The sequence below is a fragment of the Natator depressus genome, chromosome 1 (assembly GCF_965152275.1).
Source record: "Natator depressus isolate rNatDep1 chromosome 1, rNatDep2.hap1, whole genome shotgun sequence".
NCBI classification, from domain to species: Eukaryota; Metazoa; Chordata; order Testudines; family Cheloniidae; genus Natator; species Natator depressus.
Genome location: NC_134234.1, coordinates 207,621,851 through 207,635,581, shown reverse-complemented (window position 1 = coordinate 207,635,581; position 13,731 = coordinate 207,621,851). Strand labels below are relative to the sequence as shown.

The 13,731-nt window shown below is 45.3% G+C and overlaps 1 long non-coding RNA gene across 2 annotated transcripts in view; it reads right to left on the bottom strand.

The window, feature by feature from the left end:
• Positions 1-24: 24 nt before the first annotated feature.
• LOC141974327 (uncharacterized) overlaps positions 25-13,731 on the bottom strand; it is a 48,026-nt gene continuing 34,319 nt past the window's right edge. For both annotated transcript variants that reach the window (XR_012635733.1, XR_012635732.1), the window contains one exon: positions 25-2,034. This is a non-coding gene — a long non-coding RNA (uncharacterized LOC141974327). The remainder of the gene's footprint in view (positions 2,035-13,731) is intronic.

Here is a 13,731-nt window from a genome sequence, read left to right as displayed (position 1 = left end):
TAAGCAAAACTTAAGTTACAAAAAAACAGGGATAAACCTCCCTGCAGCACAGGGAAAATTCACAAGCTAAAACAAAAGATAAACTAACGCATTTCCTTGCTTTGCTTACAATTTTTGTAATCTAGATGCTTAGTTCAAGTAGGGCTTTGGGAGATGTATTTTCCCTGTCCTGATTCCTTGCTGACCCAGAGAGAACCAACAAAGAGAACAAAGCAAAAACCATCCCCCACAGATTTGAAAGTATCTTCTCCCCTTATTGGTCTTTTTAGTCAGGTGCCAACCAGGTTACCTGAGCTTCTTAACACTTTACAGGTAAGGAGGGATTTTATGATACCCTTAGCTGTATGTTTATGACACGCCCCGCAAATCATAGACTGTGCTGGACAGCCTGCTTCACACTGGCTGTGATTTCTTCCTGGAGCTCTAGGAGAAAACAGAATAAATAAGACACATACACCTTTAGATATACTACTGATTACATAAAAATTCACAATATTTTTCACATTTCAAGGATGGTTTTAACTAGTTGATTCTGGGAAACTTTCACAGGAGAGTGCATCAGCCACTTTGTTAGAAGTTCCTGAAATGTGTTGTATTTCAAAATCAAAATCTTGAAGAGCTAAACTCCACCGAAGAAGTTTTTTGTTATTGTCCTTGACGATACAAAGCCACTGTAGCGCAGCCTGGTCGGTTTGCAGGTGGAAACACCGTCCCCAAACGTATGGGCATGGCTTCTCCAGAGCGTAGACAATGGCGTAACATTCCTTTTCGCTGATTGACCAGTGGCTTTCCCTCTCAGACAGTTTTTTTTTTTGCTGAGAAATACAACAGGATGGAATTCTTGATCCGGTCCTTCCTGCATTAAAACTGCTCCTACACCACGCTCGGATGCATCTGTAGTGACCAGGAAAGGTTTGTCAAAGTCTGGAGCCCTTAGCACAGGGTCAGAGATGAGTGTCGCTTTAAGCTGGTGAAAGGCGTTCTGAGACACTTCAGTCCACTGAACTGCATTTGGCTGTTTCTTTTTGGTTAAATCTGTCAGTGGGGCAGCAATTTGGCTGTAGTGTGGTACAAATTGCCTGTAATATCCAGCCAAGCCTAAGAAGGATTGGACCTGTTTCTTTGACTTTGGGACAGGCCACTTTTGGATAGCATTCACTTTAGCCTGTAGGGGGTTGATAGTTCCTTGACCCACCTGGTGTCCAAGGTAAGTCACTCTGTTTAGGCCTATTTGATGCTTTTTAGCCTTAACGGTTAGTCCTGCCTGCCTTATGCAGACTTTTTGCAGATGCTCCAGGTGTTCTGCCCATGAATCAGAAAAGATGGCCACATAGTCAAGGTAGGCGACTGCAGATTCTCCTAATCCTGCTAGGAGACTATCTACAAGCTTCTGGAAAATAGCAGGTGCATTTCGCAGCCCAAAAGGGAGCATATTAAAATTCATACAGCCCTACATGGGTGATGAAGGCTGACCTTTCCTTGGCGGATTCATCCAGCAGTACTTGCCAGTACCCCTTGGTTAAGTCTAAGGTAGAGATGAACTGGGCCCGCCCCAGTTTCTCCAATAGCTCATCTTTGAGTGGCATTGGATAGTTGTCTGGGCGAGTTACAGCATTTAGCTTATAGTAGTCCACGCAAAAACGTATCTCCCCATCTGGTTTGGGAACTAGAACCACTGGAGACGACCATGCACTGTTAGAGGGGTGGATTACACCCATTTGTAGCATGTTCTGGATCTCCCGTTCTATAGCAGTTTTGGCTTGAGGAGACACCTGGTAAGGTTGGGCTCTAATTGGGTGAGCATTACCTGTGTCAATGGAGTGGTATGCCCTTTCGGTCGATCCTGGGGTGGCTAAGATCATCAGTGTGAAGCTAGTGCACAGCTCCTTGATCTGCTGTCGCTGCATACAACCAAGGGTCATGGAGTGGTTCACCTTTTCCACACCACTGTCACTTTTTCCTTCGTAGTAGACCCCTTCGGGCCACTCAGCGTCATCTCATCCGTGGGCTGTAAACTGACAAACCTTTAATTCCCTGGAATAAAAGGGCTTTAGAGAATTAAAATGGTATGCTTTTGGTTTGAGGTGGGGAATGCTATGAGATAGTTAACAGCACCCAAGCGCTCTTGGACCGTGAATGGCCCTTCCTATGACGCTTCCATCTTATGGGTCTTGAGAGCCTTCAAGACCATAACCTCGTCCCCTACTTTGAAGGAACGCTCTCTGGCATGGTTATCATACCAGGCTTTTTGCTCTTCCTGAGCATCTTTTAGGTTTTCTCTAGCAAGGGCTAAAGAGGTTCAGAGGGTATTTTGTAGGTTGGTTACAAAGTCCAGAATGTTAGTTCCTGGAGAAGGTATAAACCCCTCCCATTGCTGCTTCACCAACTGTAATGGCCCCTTAACCTCACGGCCATACACAAGTTCAAATGGTGAAAACCTAAACTGGGGCGTGGTACAGCTCGGTAGGCAAAGAGCAACTGCTGCAACACTAGGTCCAATCATTGGAGTGCTCATTTATGAATTTACGTATCATGGCCCCCAAAGTTCCATTAAATTTCTCCACCACGCCATTTGTTTGATGGTGGTAAGGGGTGGCAACCAAGTAGTTCACCCCATGAGCTTTCCACAGGCTTTTCATGGTCCCTGCCAGGAAATTAGTTTCTGAATCCATAAGGATGTCGGAGGGCCAACCTACCCTGGCAAAAATGTCTGTTAATGCCTGGCACACACTTTTAGCCCTGGTGTTGCTTAGAGCTACCGCTTCTGGCCATCGGGTGGCAAAATCCATGAAAGCCAGTATGTACTGCTTTCCTCTGGGTGTCTTTTTTGGAAAAGGACCCAGAATATCCACAGCTACTCACTGAAAGGGAACCTCAAGGATGGGGAGTGGCTGAAGAGGGGCTTTGACCTGGTCTTGAGGTTTTCCCACTCTTTGGCATACCTCACAAGACGGGACATAGGTCGAAACATCCTTGCCCATTCCCTCCCAGTGGAAGGACTTCCTCAAACGGTCTTTGGTTCTGTTCACCCCAGGATGGCCACTAGGATGATCGTGGGCTAAGCTAAAGAGCTTTACCCGGTACTTAGTTGGAACTACCAGCTGTCTCTTTCTACAAGAAACTGGGATTGATTAGAAGAGCTGAGAGGCAGTTTGGTCTCCTCTCCAAGGTGATGTTTTCAGAAAGCTTGAGGCAAAATCCTCTGGCCATTTTGTAGTTCAGGAAGTATGAAAAACAATCCTGAGCAAGGTAACTGCCCTGCATACAATCCTGAGCAAGTCTTTTATAGGGCTACTGCAAAAGCTGCTGAAGCATAACGCATGGAGATGGCTGGCTGGACAGAACTCTTACTGGGAACTGGGGCTTTGGCTAGGTGTTTGGTGGGGAAGTGGCTTGGATTTAACAAAGGTCTGATGATGGTTTCGGCTGAGCCTTCTATCAGGACCCAAGCAGCCCAAATGGGGTGAGGAAAGGGCAGCGGAGGCAGTGAGGGATTGATGCCATGGGACAGGCAAAGAGGGGACCCACCCTGTCCATGTTGCAAAAGGGAGCAGTTCAGAGGCCACACATGGGAATGTTTTGAGGGTGCTATATACCATTCAGTTACTCCTGGACTGCTCCCAGTCCACCAGACAGCACTTGTGAGAGACAGAAAGAAGGACAGACAGAGGTGGGATATTCACAGGCAATTAGGATGGGGCCAAATGCCTAGGACACAATGGTTATGTCGTCACTGCCAGAAAAGGTGTGTTTGTACAATCCTAGTGGAGACAAAGCTCTGAGTTTCTGCCATGATGGAGCTAGTTGAGGTCAACTATTGACCTCATCTACCTATCTTGCAGTAATAAGTGCCTGTGCCTTGTCCCCACTAGGATTTTACAGTGAGCTAGCCAACATGAGATAGTCATCTCAGCGTAAAGAAACCACTTTGTTTGTGAAGACATAGCCAAAGAGCAAAGACTCCACAGCACAGAGACCTTCAGTAGATAAACCACAGGAGCAAGAAAAGCCCTGGTCCTGCCCGATAGCCCAGCTGTGCAAAGCAATTCACTGGATCTTAGTAGCAGAACGTCATCATTTCAAGCTTTGCCACAACTAAATTGATTTGTGTTTCAAATGTTAAATTCTCCACGGTTACTTGGGTCCCACAAGAAACGCCATTGTCTCCCTTTATTCTCTTCTTAATGCCTGTCCAGATAGAACCACCTCTACCTGGTGGAGGGGGAAAGAGACCAAATGGTTTGATGTATTTTCTATTTAATTCACTGACAAGGCTATTGATAGGGACATGAAAAAGTTACCTGTAATTACCTTTATAAAACACAACAAACAAACAATAGACATTTGGAAATGCTGATGTTTAAGTAAAATTACAGGCTTATTTTTTTTAAAACTAGATTGATTTATAACTACGAACTGTTTCCTTATCTAGGATCCATTTTAAACTGTCTCTATAGCAGGAAATTTGTGGTAGTTTAATCACATCAGTTTACAATGTAATCACTTCAACTGGTTTAACTCTTGCTTAAATTGGTTTGTCTTGTGTTGGTAAATTACCAAATTAAGCTAAACTCATTTAAATGAGGTTTAAACTGATTTAAGCACATCTACATTAGAGATTTTTCACTAGTTTAACTAGATGTTTTTAAAAACAATTTAATTAAATCAGTGCAACTTTTCTAGTATAGATGAGGCTTAAATTTAGGTTCTCAGATCTTCAATCCATTCACCTGATGAGCTAGGGATGACTGTTCTGCCTTTCCATTTGCAGCAAGAAACAACATAAAAATGTTTGTGGCACATGCACCTAGTTCAGTGCATGCTGATTGTTTTAGGGAATTTACACTCTCTGCTGGCAAGAGGTGTGTTACTAGCTCTGAGTGAAATGTTTTTGGCAAATAGTAATTTCAGCAAAAATTAATTTTTTCAGAGCATGTAAATGATTTGCAAATTCAGTTTGAATTTAATTTTGGCTGAAAAAAGTCAAAGTTTAATCATTTTGAAATGTTTTGTTTTGACTTTTCAAAATGGCATTCCATTCCATTGGTTTCAGTCTGATTCAAACTGAATATTTTTTCTGGTTTGGCCTCCCAAACTGAAAAATCTGGTTTTTGCTCACTTTTGTTTGTAAGCTCTGCAAGCTTGTCTGCAAGCTCTCAGTATATTCGCAAAAAGAAAAGGAGTACTTGTGGCACCTTAGAGACTAACTAAAAAATCAGTAAATGCGGAAGAGAAGTCTCCTGTAGCAACATTACCTCGAATATATTACACATGTAAAATGTTTTCTTAGTCCAATTTTTCTAACTAAATATTAAGCTAATATGCTACCATTAGCATCATTCATTATCTCACCTGAAACATACAGGATGTGCTATACAATCTGCTGCATTTTCTGACTTTACAATCAAAAAATGTCTTACTAAAACTTCTTGCGTTGGGTAAATAATCTCACTAAGCCTGATTCATCCCTGCCTGGAGCCTTAGGAAGTAATCATTTTCAGCTGTGTACAGTGAGGCTGAAACACTCCCACATCAAACTGTCCACTTGTTCATGCCCAATTTGCACAGGTGTCAGTGACAACACAAGGTACAAGGCCAGGAGAACCAGGCCTTCTGTCTCTCCTTTTCTCTCTGGATCTAGCAGTTTCCCCCTTCCCCACAGATGAGTTGAGTCCTCCAGTAGGAAGTCCTGACTGGACACCTGGGCTAAGCTCCAGATCCCCTAGCACACCCCAGTCAATGTTTCCTTGCAGCCTCAGCCCTGCCTCAGGCAGGAGGGGTCAGAGAGATAGCAACAGGCCACCGTCTTTCACTGCCTGCCAGTCCCCACTTCCTTGGCCTGCTGTTTTTCTTACCCACCTTTTCCCCTCTTTCCACTCTCACTTCATGCTCCTGCCCCACGCATCTCTTCCCTCCTGCTGTTTCAGTCTCCCCCTTCTTTTCTTGTTCTCTCTCTCTCCTGCTCTGTCTTGTTCTGTTTCTTCCCACACCCATTTCTCTCTGTTCTTCCCTTTGTGCCTCCCCCCTTGACTTGCTCTCTCCCTCCCCCACCCCTGTGCGCTGTGATATATATTTTTGTAGGATTCTCTTTTCCTTGTGGTGAAATATTCAGTTCTTGTGGGATGTAAGTTTCAACATTTTTAAATAAATCTTTACAAAATACTGAAAACAAAACTGCTGCTGTGTACGGTGTCATGTCAGGGAGCCCAAGCTGGCCATCACCCAGGGAGCCTGGGATGGGGGCATCACACATACAATCCTCTGTCCTGGGCCACAGAGGAGGCAGAATTCAACCCCATTCAATCCTGGGCTTCAGCCCTCTCCTCTAACACACATGCATTGCTCCCTGCTCTTGTGGGACCCCCTGCCTTCCATGCAAAGTGTCCTCTCTCTGCCACGGGATGCAGGCTCCAGGTTCGGACCCAGGGTGGTGGTTTTGCCTGTTTACATGCAATTTCCAAGCTACAGTCAGGGACTCTTCATTGCATGATGATTTCTGATTGAAGCAGAGTGGCAGTAAGAGGAGAGACAGAAACGCTGAAAGAATGGGAGGAAGATGGAGATATGCTGGGAGCAGAAAACTCGCTTGCTCCGTTCCCCTCAGCTGCCTCCGCGATTTCTATTTACAGCATTGCTGCCTCCCCTCCTGGCCACACTGCTGCTGTTGCTGGTTTCTAGGGCTGCTCTGTAATTAAGCATCGTTGTATCCTTTTACTCCCGCACTTTATTAACTCTGGCAGTGATCACTGGAGGAGTGGCAGAAGCATGTGGGGGAAGGGGAAGGCTGCAAACTACAGCAACATATTGTGGCAGATTTAGGTGGTTAGGTTCCCTGGCTACTGTCCTAGGGCCTCTACCCATTGGAGATAGGACCCAGGCCCCCAGTTACTGTCCTGGGGCCCCTTCCTGTTGGGGATGGGATACAGCCCCCCCCCCCCCCAGTTAGTGTCCCAGGGCCCCTTCCCACTGGGGATGGGACACAACCCCCACCATTACTGTCCTGGGGCGCTGTCCGACTGGGGATGGACCTAGGCCATTCAGGGGCCTCCATCTGCTGGAGATGGGAACCTGGATCCCCCAGTTACTGTCGCCACGGCCCCTTCCTGCTGCAGATAAGACCCAGGCTCCCCAGTTACTGTCCCACAGCCTTAACCCACTGGAGATAGGACTCAGGCTGCCCTAGTTACTTTCCCAAGGTTCTACCCACTGGAGATAGTAACTGGGGAACTTGTGTCCTGTCCCGAGTCCTCTACCTGTTCGAGATGGAATGTTAGCTTCGGAGCCCACTCCTGCCCTAAGGTTCTGTATGCTGGTTTAGGAGCAGAAGTTTACTCACTCCATGACTCTTCAGCCTCTCTCTCAAATCCCTTTCCCTCTAATCAAATACATATTAAGAGCCAGGAGCTGGGGATGCCTGAGGGGGTCCCACTGAAGATGTTCTAGATTCTCTCTCTCTCCTGAAAGAGCCTCCCAAACTCAACTGTAAGTCAGGATGGCTGAAAAAAAAAAAATTCAGCTGCCACCATCACTGCTTCAGCTGTGCCTTCTCGGGCATCAGATGATTTTTTCCCTGCTGTCCTCTCATCTGGAGCTAACCTGCAGGGACTAGGTGAAATATTCCTCTACTCCATTAGGGCCTGTTCTCCACAAAACACAATGTTCCTGGTGCTGCCCTTTCGGCACCCTGCCTCATTCACCGGCTTATGGCTGTTCCCTCATGAGTCCTTGCCATACCCCATCTGCGTTCCTGCTTCCCCACACCTCAATTCCTACTCCACCTCCTCTCCCACTCCCTTTCTTCTTCCAACTAGGAACTAGAAGAGGAAACATCTTAAAGTTAGAGGAAAAAAAGGGAAGAAATAATTCTGAACATTGCATGTAAAAAGCACACCCAAAAATCCAACCCCCAAACCTCTGCTAAATTGATAAGAAGCTAAACATGCACAGGGTGTGTTAGGATGGTATCAGAATGGGTCAGAATGGGTCAGCTCATGGTAGCTCAGGCAGCCAGTACTTTCTGTGCTGGGTGCTTTTTATGCCTCACAATCTGAACTTCAATTTACAATAATACAAATATTTTCCAGAAGTGGCCACTGATCTGGGTGGCTCAACATGGGGCCTGGTTTTCAGAGATGAGCAGTTTCAGCTCCCACTGACTTCAGCGTGGGATATGGGTGTTTCTAAACTCCCCCAAACAGGGACACCCAGGAGTGAAAGTAACTTAAAGGACTTAATGGTACGCTGGAGTCCTGGGAGTGGGGAGTGGCCTCAACCAGAAGAGGCGTAGCCTCATCTGGAAGAGGCAGGGCCTTTAAATCAAGATTTAAATCAAGATTTAAAGGCCCCGGAGCTCTGGCTGTGGCTGGGAGCCCCAGGGCCTTTAAATCACCCCAGAACTACCAGCTGCAGAGGTGGCTGAGAGCCCCAGGGCTCAGGGGTGAATTAAAGGGCCCGGGGCTCCGGCCACCATGGAGCTCTGGGCCCTTTAAATCACTGCGGGAGCCCTGCGGCCGCTACCCCGGCAGTAGGGCTTGGGCAGTGCTTTAAAGGCCCCGGGCTCCCCGCAGTGGCAGGAGCACCGGGCCCTTTAAATCCCAGCCCAAGCCCAGCTGCCAGAGCCCCAGGATAACGGCGGCAGGGCTCCGCCGGTGATTTAAAGGGCCCGGTGCACCTGCCACTGTGGTGAGCCCCGGGGCCTTTAAAGTGCTGCCCGAGCCCTGCTGCCAGAGCTCTGGTGGTGGCTTTAAAGGGCCTGAGGCTCCCCGCAGTGGCCAGAGCCTTTAAATCACCGCCGGGGAAGCCGGTCCAGTGTGGCACGGTGTATCATACCAGCTTACTTTCACCTCTGGGGACACCCCATTTGGACTGACTCTAGCCCTAAGTTGCAAAGAAAAGCTTCAGCGTGTAACTAAGTCTGCAGAAAGCCTGAGGTTATGGCTTCACTGCAGAGTTCACTTGAGTGTCTGGACTTACTTTACTTCTCTCAAGTTAGCCTACCTCAAGCAACAACTGCCAGACCATGAAATAACACTTCACTACTGAGTCCACAATGGCGCTGCAATCGCTCATGGTTGGCACTAAAAGGTAAGTCAACACTGTCATGGCTTTGCTGCTCTAGTACCTGCGATAGCTATGTTATAGCCCATGATTGCAGTGTAGACATCTGAGGCACATCCCATGTTCATTAACAGTCACGTAATAAGCAGAGTCACACTATTAATTCTTTCACTGTGGAAGAAGGCACTGGAAAACTAGCGATACATGCCTGCATCCACATTGCAGCATGGGTATGTTAGCAGCTGACAAACTTGGCTCATGTGAGCTTTAGCCTAAATCCGCCTGGCCAGCCAACGTGAGTTCAAAGCACCACCACACTTGAGTTTTTGTGTGCAGACTGGAGTCAAGTTTAGGGTTGCCAACCCTCCAGGAGTGTGCTGGAGTCTCCAGGAATTAAAGATTAATCTTTAATTAAAACTGTCATGTGATGAAACCTTGAGGAATAGTCAAGTTAGGGGCAATACACAAATTATAACTCAGGTTGGTAAACTTTGCAGTGAACATGAGCCCTAAAACAAGCCTTTGTAGTATCTCAAATAATAGAACTTGCGTAGGTATCATCATTCCATTTCCAATCTGGTCCTTGAGGGCAGGACTGCATCTGCTCAGTGGCTGCTCAGTGTGAAGCTGGAAGGCTGTATAGAGTTTGGGTTTTCTCTCACTTTTTTTGCTTCTCTTATCTAAAGTGCTAGTGTCTCTGCTGCCAAAACCAGGAATGGAACGAATCTGCCAGCTTAGTCCTAACTACCAGCAGCCAAACCTGACGAACCCAGCTATGGCTAATTAAAAGTCAAAGATGCAGGAATTCCTAACAAGCAGAGCCTGAAGAAACAAAGGACTTTGGGGATAAATAAAGCCTAAGAGCTGGCGTGACACATGGCTAGAAAGGGTTAAACATCCTGAAAAATAAATAACCCACAGAAGACGTGTGGTGGGGTGGGGGGGGGGGAGGAGGGGAGATAATGTTTGTGTTTTTGTGTATTTACATATGTATGAATAGGATGGACAATGTAATCAACCACCCTGTCTATGCTGTATTCTGATAATTCTATCCTATCCCTATCTCCCCCATGAGCTCCTGCCTCAGTCCCCTCCACCTCCCCATCCTTCTTCAGTTCCTGTCCCATCCATCCATCCGCTCCAATTCCTCCTCCCCCTAGCTCTTGCTCCTATGCACCCTCCCCTTCAAGTTCCTATCTCATATACCCCCCCTTGCCCTCTTGGCTCCTGCCTCTGCTCTTGTCCTCTCAGCTCCCACCCCTGCCCCTGCTCTATGTGAGTCAGACTGTTCATTCGTCTTCACCATGCTGCTTGGATGCCAGCAGCGGGATCACTTAGAGCACAGAAGAGACATCATCCCATTTCTCAGTTGTAGTGCCCAGTCCCACCCCAGCCCACATCAACAATTGCAAGGAAAGTCTTGGGCCTGAGCATGCTCAGTCGTTCTGTGGGAATGATGCACATTCAGTCCAGTGAACAGGTAGGAACTGTGAGGAGATAGAGCATGCTCAGTGTAGTAGACAGAGTCTTCATTTAGTTGCCAAACTCCAACAAGCTTCTAGTGAACATGTGTTAACTGTGATTTTTATCACAGACTTACAGCTTCATCAAATTTGGGTAGATTTTTATGGGAATAGCAAAAGGCACATTCCTGACACCATAACAACCTTCTGCCAAATTTCAGATAGCTTCCCCAAAGCATGGGGGCTCTAGAGCTTCTCAACAAAACAATTGTAAGAATTTTTGAAGATGAGCAAAGCAACATATTTTTGGCTAACTTCCTTCTCAGAAGCAGGTGAACTGTTATAACTGAAACTTTCTAAAAAATTCAGCCTGGGGCAGATACATGGCATGGAAAATTTCATCCTGATTGGTTACATTTTAATCAACGTTATAAGCAACAGAAAACAGAGTATTGGCCAACCTTAATATGAGGCAGGGCTACCAGCTCCATCTATAATAAATTATGAAAACTCCCTGTAATGATGATCAGCTGTGATCGGGGTCCTAGTGGGGGGCCAGCTGTGGTCACTCAATTAGGGTGAACTGCAAAGAATGGGACAGTCAAAACCCCCCAAAGCTGGTGGATATTCCAATACTTATGCTGGCTTGGTAAATCTAAAACAGCCTCTTTATTACCTTACTGGTTACTCAGAAGTCCAAACACAGTTCCCTTAAAGTGATCCAGCCTCAGGCCTCCATCCAGGTACCCACATCAAGAATGATTTCTGAAAATCTTATTTCATCATATAAAAGAAAAGGTTCTCCCAATCCCAAAGGATCGGACACATTACCTCCCAGGTTAATGAATGTTTCAGATCTTACCCAAATACACACTACAGCCAATTCTTATTAACTAAACTAAAATATATTAAAAACCAAAAGAGAGTATGGTTAAAAGAGCAATATACATACAGACATGAGTTCAATTCATTGAGGTTCAGATTCATAGCAGAGATACCAAGATTTGTAGTTCCAAAGAGTTCCTTTAGAATCCAGTTCATAGGTCATAGTCCAATGTGAAAATATCATATTCAGGGTGTGCCAGCATAATTCCCAGGAAATATTTTTCCAAATGGGAACAAAACTATATTTTGAAAATATCAAAATCTTCCATGAAACAGCATGACCTTTCCCTGCCCAGATGGCCTCACCACTATGCTTTACACTGATTAGCAGGCTCAGCAGAGAGGCCAAGAACTGCATGGACCATGGAGGCTGAACTACCCCTGCTACTCCTGGAGGAAGTCACCGCAGATCATGGCTGAGATAGGCTGGCAAGGGGGGAGGGGGCAAAGGGGGGAGGGGAAAGCTTCCCCAGCTGCTATCCTGTAGATAAACAGAGGGGTTCATTCACCAAAGTGTATGAGTACTAAACCCCAACAACTTTTTAAAGCCACAGTTTATGGTTATATGCAAATTAGTTTTAAATAGACAAATTATCTCAGTAAAATATTTTGCATAAAATATCACACACGGAGCTGCACAAAACTTGGCAGTTATATGAGCAAAACACAATTAAAGCATAGTCAGTTTGGATACACTGAATCATTTGTGCCAGAGCAATCTGTATAATTCTTACATACATACAAAAAAACCCTACAGTAAAAGCATTGGAGTTGCAAAGTCAAACCCTGGAAAGTTAGAAACTGCCAGAATTAAGGTTGCCTGTACAACTTTAATTTGGCCCCTCTTGTGCGTATGCATTAGGATAGCCTTTGCTCACGTGTTGTTTTGTCCATAGGACTCCTGCCTCAGTCAGTGCACAGGATGGAAAGTGCTCAGGGAATGAGGCAGCAGTTCAATATTTCTTTTATCCTCCTCCTTGAATGTGGCCCCAGGTTTATTTTACTGCAGACCCTCCTAAACCTGCACTGATTACAGAATTGACTTTCCCATGGGCATTTCTATAATATCTAAGAGCTTCACAACGTTCATGAATTCATCTTCCCAACACCCAGTGAGGTACGGAGGCAATATCCCCATTTTACACATAGAGAATGGACGCCACAGTTGTCAAGGTCATGCTAATTATGAGTGCCCAAGCAGAGATGCCTAGGGTCTGAATATTTTTAGAGATCGTGGCATTTTATATGTACAGAGTACACCTCCCATTGACTTCAAACTCAACTGTGAGTTCTCAGCACTTCTGCAAATCAGCCCCCAGGTGTCTCAAGTTGGATACCTGGAAAGTGAAGGACAGTTAGTTTAAAAAAAAAAAAAAAGGCAACTGACAAAAAAATTCCAGCCTTTGGCAACATTGACACCCACATGGTTCAGCAGCAGCTCTGGAACCTTTAAAGTAACTGCACAGACCTCTGCCACTTGAGCTAATTGAGTGACTGGTAGCAATAGAAGGCTCTTATCTTCTGCAGCCAGTAGAGGTGGCTGAGACACTTTGACAGTGGGCAGCATGACTATTTGCTGATAGCAGAGAAATGCTGGGACACAGGAAGCCTAGCTTCTGAAGAAAAGTGTTTAATGATTATAAACTAGGGCTGTCAAGCAATTAAAAAAATAATTGCAATTAATCGCACTGTTAAATGATAACAGAATACCATTTATTTGAATATTTTGGATGTTTTCTACATTTTCAAATATATTGATTTCAATTACAAAACAGAATACAAAGTGTACAGTGCTCACTTTATATTTATGTTTGATTACAAGTATTTGCACTGTAAAAAAACAGAAAAAATAGTATTTTTCAATTCACCTAATACAAGTACTGTAGTGAAATCTCTATCATGAAAGTTGAACTTACAAATATAGAATTATGTGAAAAAAAAACTGCATTCAAAAATAAAGCAAACAATGTAAAATTTTAGAGCCTGCAAGTCCACTCAGTCCTACTTCTTGTTTAGCCAATCGCTCAGACATACAAGTCTGTTTACAGTTGCAGGAGATAATACTGCCTGCTTCTTGTTTACAATGTCACCTGAAAGTAAGAACAGGCATTCACATGGTACTGTTGTAGCCGGTGTCACAAGATATTTACGTGCCAGATGCGCTAAAGGTTCATATGCCCCTTCATGCTTCGACCACCATTCCAGAGGACATGCGTCCATGCTGATGACGGGTTCTGCTCAATAACGATCCAAAGCAGAGAGGACTGACGCATGTTCATTTTCATCTTCTGAGTCAGATGCCACTAGCAGAAGGCTGATTTTCTTT